Source organism: Phyllobates terribilis, unplaced genomic scaffold (assembly GCF_046119375.1).
Source record: "Phyllobates terribilis strain yellow unplaced genomic scaffold, ASM4611937v1 Scaffold_4__5_contigs__length_816908805, whole genome shotgun sequence".
Classification (NCBI taxonomy): domain Eukaryota; kingdom Metazoa; phylum Chordata; class Amphibia; order Anura; family Dendrobatidae; genus Phyllobates; species Phyllobates terribilis.
In genome coordinates this window covers 515,982,695-515,988,694 of record NW_027362764.1, presented here as the reverse complement: position 1 = coordinate 515,988,694, position 6,000 = coordinate 515,982,695, and the positions used below count along the sequence as shown (strand labels likewise).

The window sequence follows — 6,000 nt, the reverse complement described above, 5'->3', positions numbered from 1 at the left end:
TAAAACAATAAAAGTACACATATTTGGTATTGCCGCGTCCGGAACGACCTGACCTATAAAACTGTCCCACTAGTTAACCCCTTTAGTGAACACGGTAAAAAAAAAAAAACGAAACCTAAAACAATGTTTTATCATCATACAGCCAAACAAAAAATGGAATAAAACGCGATCAAAAAGACGAATGTAAATAAAAATCGTACCGCTGAAAACATCACCTTGTCCTGCAAAAAACAAGCCGCAATACAGCTCCAACAACAGAAAAATAAAAAAGTTATAGCTCTCAGAATAAAGTGATGCAAAAACAATTCTTTTTTCTATAAAATAGTTTTTATTGTGTAAAAGCGCCAAAATATATATTAAAAAAATGCGGTACCTCTGTAAACGTACTGACCCGAAGAATAAAGCTACCTTATCAATTTTACCACACGCAGAACGGCATAAAAAAAACAAACAAAAAAACAATTCCTGAATTGTTGGCTTTTGTTTATTCTGCCTCCCAAAAATCGGCATAGAAAGCGATCAAAAAATGTCATTTGCCCGAAAATGATACCGATAAAAACATCAACTTGTTCCGCAAAAAACAAGCCATCACATGACTCTGTCGGCCGAAAATGGAAAAATTATAGCTCTCAAAATATGGCGATGCAAAAACTAGTCTTTGCAAAAAAAATGCGTCTTTTAGTGTGTGACAGCTGTCAATCATAAAAACCCGATATGAATCTAGCATCGCTGTAATTGTACCGACCCGAAGAATAACGTCGTCTAATCACTTATACCACACAAGGAACGGCGCAACAAATAAACTTTAGGGTTAGGGTTGTGCTAGGTTTAGGGTTGTGCTAGGGTTTGGGTTAACGTTGGGCTAGGGTTAGAGTTGGATTAGGGTTGGGGTTAGGGTTGGGGCTAGGGTTAGGGTTGGGCTAGGGTTAGGCTAAGGTTAGGATTGGGCTAAGGTTCGGGTTGGGATTTTTTCAGAAGTAAAGAAAAAAAAAATGACGACAATATGGCGACTAGTGAGCGCAAGTACTTGCTACTTGAGTTTGCATCGGGTGCTTGGGTATGCACCGAGTATGGCGGGTGCTCGAGTGACATGCTCGAGTCTCCTCCCCAAATGTTTTGCAGATGTTATACAGCCAAAAAAACCTTGCGGGGATTGCCTGCCATGCACAAGCGATCCCCGCATGTTTTTTTTTGGGTGTCTAATAAAAAAAACATGCGGGGCAGGGACTCGAGCATGTCACTTGAGCACCCGCGATACTTGGTGCATACCCTAGTACCTGATGCAAACTCAAATAGCGAACACTTGCACTCAAGACTAATGACAACTTATTCAATATGATGACCTAATGCTATCAAATTCTGTGTCGTACCTTTGGGTTCAAAATGTTCACTATACCCCTTGATAAAATCCTGGAGGGGTGTAGCTTCCAAAATGGAGTCACTGGGGGGAGGGTGGGGTGGTTTCCACTATTTAGGCACATCAGGGACTCCCCAAACGCAACCTGTTACCCTTGTAAAAATGCAAAATTGGGGGCGGAAAAACATTTTTGTTGAAAAAATGTGAAAATGTTATTTTTACGGTTCAATGTTATAAACTTCTGTGAAGCACCTGGGGGTTCAGGGTGCTCACCACACATCTAGATAAGTTCCCTAAGGGGTCTAGTTTCCAAAATGGTGTCACTTGTGGGGGGTTTCCACTGTTTAGGCACATCAGTTGCTCCCCAAATGCAACATAGCGTCCGCTAATTTTTCAAACAAATTTTACATTCAAAAAGTCAAATGGCGCTCCTTCCCTTCCGAACCCTGCTGTGCGCCCAAACAGTGGTTATCCCCCACATATGGGGTATCAGCTTACTCAGGAGAAATTGCACAACAAACTGCATGGTGCAATTTCTCCTGTTACCCTTATGAAAATGCAAAATTGGGGGCTGGAAAACATTTTTGTTGGAAAAATGTGAACATTTTATTTTTACGGCTCAATGTTATAAACTTCTGTGAAGAACCTGGGGGTTCAAAGTGCACACCACGCATCTAGATAAGTTCCCTAAGGGGTCTAGTTTCCTAAATGGGGTCACTTGTGGGGGGTTTCCACTGTTTAGGCACATCAGGGGCTCCCCAAACGCAACATGGTGTCCACTAATTGTTCAAGCAAATTTTACATTCAAAAATTCAAATGGCGCTCCTTCCCTTCCAAACCCTGCCGTGCGCCCAAACAGTGGTTTTTCCTCACATATGGGTTATCTGCGTGCTCAGGGAAAATTGCACAACAAATTTTGGGGTCCATTTTTTCCTGTTACCCCTGCGAAAAAAATTTGGGTCTAAAGTAACATTTTTGTGAAAAAAGTTAAATGTTAATTTTTTTCTTCCACATTCCAAAAATTCCTGTGAAGCACCTGAAGGGTTAATAAAGTTCTTGAATGTGGTTTTGAGCACCTTGAGGGGTGCAGTTTTTAGAATGGTGTCACTTTTGGGTATTTCGGTCATAAAGGCCCCTCAAAGTCACGTCAAATGTGATGTGGTCTCTAAAAAAAATGTTTTTGTAAATTTTGTTGTTAAAATGAGAAATTGCTGGTCAAGTTTTAACCCTTATAGCTCCCTACTAAAAAAAAATTTTTGTTCCAAAATTGTGCTGATGTAAAGTAGACATGTGGGAAATGTTATTTATTAACTATTTTGTGTGACATATCTCTTTGATTTAAGGGCATAAAAATTAAAATTTTGAAAATTGCAAAATTTACAAAATTTTTGCCAAATTTCAGATTTTTTCACAAATAAACGCAAGTGATATCAAAGAAATGTTACCACTATCATGAAGTACAGTATGTCACGGAAAAACAGTCTCAGAATCAGGGGGATCTGTTGAAGCGTTCCAGAATAATTACTTCATAAAGTGACAGTGGTCAGAATTGTAAAAATTGGCCTGGTCATTAACGTGCAAACTACCCTCGGGGGTAAAGGGGTTAAAACATTCTGTCTCTCTCATTATTCTGCATTTGGCAAATATGAAAAATTATGGTAATCCTAATTGACCTAAAAGGGGAAAGGTTTATTCTGATTTCATGTCCGATATTGAGAAAAACATGCATATCGGTCTTTTTATATAGTGTATGTAAACTTCTGGTTTCAACTGTATATATATTTTATAATAGAGCCATAATATGCTAAATAGGGTGAATAGGGACAATGATATGTACCCTCTAAATTGATTTCCTATCGCTGTCATTCTTTCTATCCATCTGGATGACATCTTGAAATCTTAACACCAATCAATCAACAAATAATATCAACAAACTTAATCTTAACAACTTCAGTTCATATAGAGGTGTGATTTTTTTTTTACTCTGCCTGGCTAAAGGAGCTCAAGCTTAAAACTTGGGTCTGTAGCTATATCATACACTTCAGTATTTGGCCAAAATATGAGGACACCCTATTCCAAAACCATAGACATTAATCTGAAGTTGGGCATTCTTATTGGGGCTATAACAGCCCCTGCACTTCTGGGAAGGCTTTCTATACTACTTTATAATGTGTCACTATTAGTCCAAGGTCCTGATTGTATGGCGCCATCTACACACACAGAACAGGTACATAGATACGTCAGATGTATCCCATATCTGTGGATTATCTAGAATTCTAACCACCTAGAATTGGAAGTGATTGTAGATGGGTGATCATTCCTTCCTCTTCTTTAGGAGTATAGCACAAGCATCAGCCACAGAGCATTGCCTGTAGCAGCTCCACCTCCACCCCCTGCAGCAGCAGCTCCTCCACCACCACTCCCCTTACCTCCAACCCATCTGTGAACAAGAGACAAGGGATAGAGAGGAAGACATCAGGCAGCACAAGATATAGAGCAAGCAACAGCCTGAGCATCACACAAGCATCAGCAGCATCTCAGCACCATTGTCAGGTAGGAGACAAAGGACAGGCTGCAAATCCCTGTCTGTCTGGCTAATCATAAACCACTGCCTGCTCTCATTCTAGCTATGGGCCAGAAACTGCAAGCTCATGCTGTCAGCACTGTCATCCACCACATGGGAGTTGTTTTACCTTTGGAAACCATTGCAAAACATTGCACCAGCAGTGACGCTTCATAATGGTGTATGATTGGTCTCAGTTTTATCCATTATTGTCAGCTGTGATGACACTGATCACTCCATCCCAAGTCTTTCTATTAGGCCACTGCCCCGCTATCAGTATTCGGTCAGTATTTTTTCTCAGGAGTGGAGACAAAACCAGGTGAGGAACAATCAGAGAAAAGGTAGAATAGAAACAAGTGCAGCAATTCTGCATTTATCACCCACTCCTGGTTTTTGCTCCCACTCCTGAGAAAAAATAGTGACCAAATACTGATAGTGGGACTGTGGCCTTACAGTAGACCCTTCGTTACATATTATTATGACCCTGCCATTCAGCTGTACACCTTGTGATATTATTCTATGCCTTGGTACAGGGAAAACATGAAACAGGATATACTAAAGATATGGCTGCATTTACTAGATTTACCATAGGTGAGGACGTAGGTGCAATAATAAGACTATATATTTTAGGAATCAAGAGGACAATATTAATATTTATTTTACAATAATTGTGTTTGTTAAATATGGTAAATGCAAAATTCAATAATATGGGATGGACCTTACACAATGTGGTGTTCGCTTCCCTTATCAGTCCATCCCTTAAAGGACATCACCTCCTAGAGAAATAAAAATCCATCATTATAAATTGATGCTTACTTATGTCAAGTTGTAAAAATTGTATTCAGCCGTATTTGTTTCTGAGCAAGATGCTTAAACGACAATTAAGACTCTCATAGCTCATCTCAGATGGGTTATCACACAGCTTTCCCATCGTCCTGAGAAACATAATTTCCATACTCGTGCCAAGATATATGACAATTTTTACTGCTTTATATATTGGCAGATTTTCAATTAAGAATTCTGGGAAAAATAGGTAATGTACATAAGATGTAATGATGATCAACATACAGGTTGTTACCCTGCTTTCCACCAAAAAAACAGGAGCAACCAGAGTTTTGAATTAATCTTTACATAAGAAGATAGAAGAAGAAATGTACAGGTGCCTTTCATTTTGTGCTGACTTGCACTGAATAAAGACACTTTTGTTAATGCAGCACATAACATTGATTACACATTGCCTTTTATACTTTTCTGTATTTTGAGTCTTTAAAGGGGTTATCCAGGACTAAATAATTTTTTTACTCAGAGCCAAAAAACTGACAGGCAGGTAGTTGCTAACTATCTGGCATCGGCTCAGAGCAGTTATTGACTGCTCCTGCCAGTGATTCGGCTGCTGCACATCAACAGAGCAGCTCTTCTTCTTCCGGCCTGTTCTGCTCAGCTCGGATCTCTGCCAGCACAGAGCAGTCACTGACCACACCTGCTGACGATTCTGCGGCTTCCGCTGACTTCACATCTACAGAGCAGCGGCTTCTCTTCCATTCTGCTCTGTCAACAGGGCGTGACTGTCGACGTCATGCTGATTGACAGCTGGCTTCCTGCAGTTATGCAGTGGGGAGCCAGCTATCAGTCAGCATGATATTGGCAGTAATGCCTCGTCAACAGAGCAGAAGAGAAGCCGCTGCTCTGTCGACGTGACGTCAGCGGAAGCCGCAGAATCGCCAGCAAGCAACTACCTGCCTGTTAGTTCTTAGGCACACCGTAAAAATGAATATAGACCTGGACAACCCCTATAAGCAAAATATTCTGAAATATTATTATTGATATTAATTAATTATTTTTCTAGGGAACAAACATTGTATTCTTCATATGCATGAGAACAAACATCAAACTGCAGTTCCTCCATTTATATGACAATGTTTAATGGCTTTGTAATACATTATCAGACATATAAATAAAGTTGAATAGGTTGTATGAATGAAAATCTAGAATCCAGTGGCAAATGATTGGCTCCAAAGTAGGGTTGTCCCCTGCTGGATCTTTAGGATCTTGTTCAGGTCAGAGCCTGAGTCCACCAGAG

The 6,000-nt window shown here is 40.0% G+C and overlaps 1 protein-coding gene across 2 annotated transcripts in view; it reads left to right on the top strand.

The window, feature by feature from the left end:
• Window positions 1–3,728: 3,728 nt before the first annotated feature.
• Window positions 3,729–6,000, top strand: part of KIAA0319 (KIAA0319 ortholog) — a 49,590-nt gene continuing 47,318 nt past the window's right edge. The window contains exon 1 of one of the 2 annotated variants that reach the window (XM_073678858.1): window positions 3,729–3,910. The gene's annotated coding sequence lies outside the window, so the exon portion shown is untranslated. The remainder of the gene's footprint in view (window positions 3,911–6,000) is intronic. The other variant, XM_073678857.1, reaches the window with a different exon arrangement.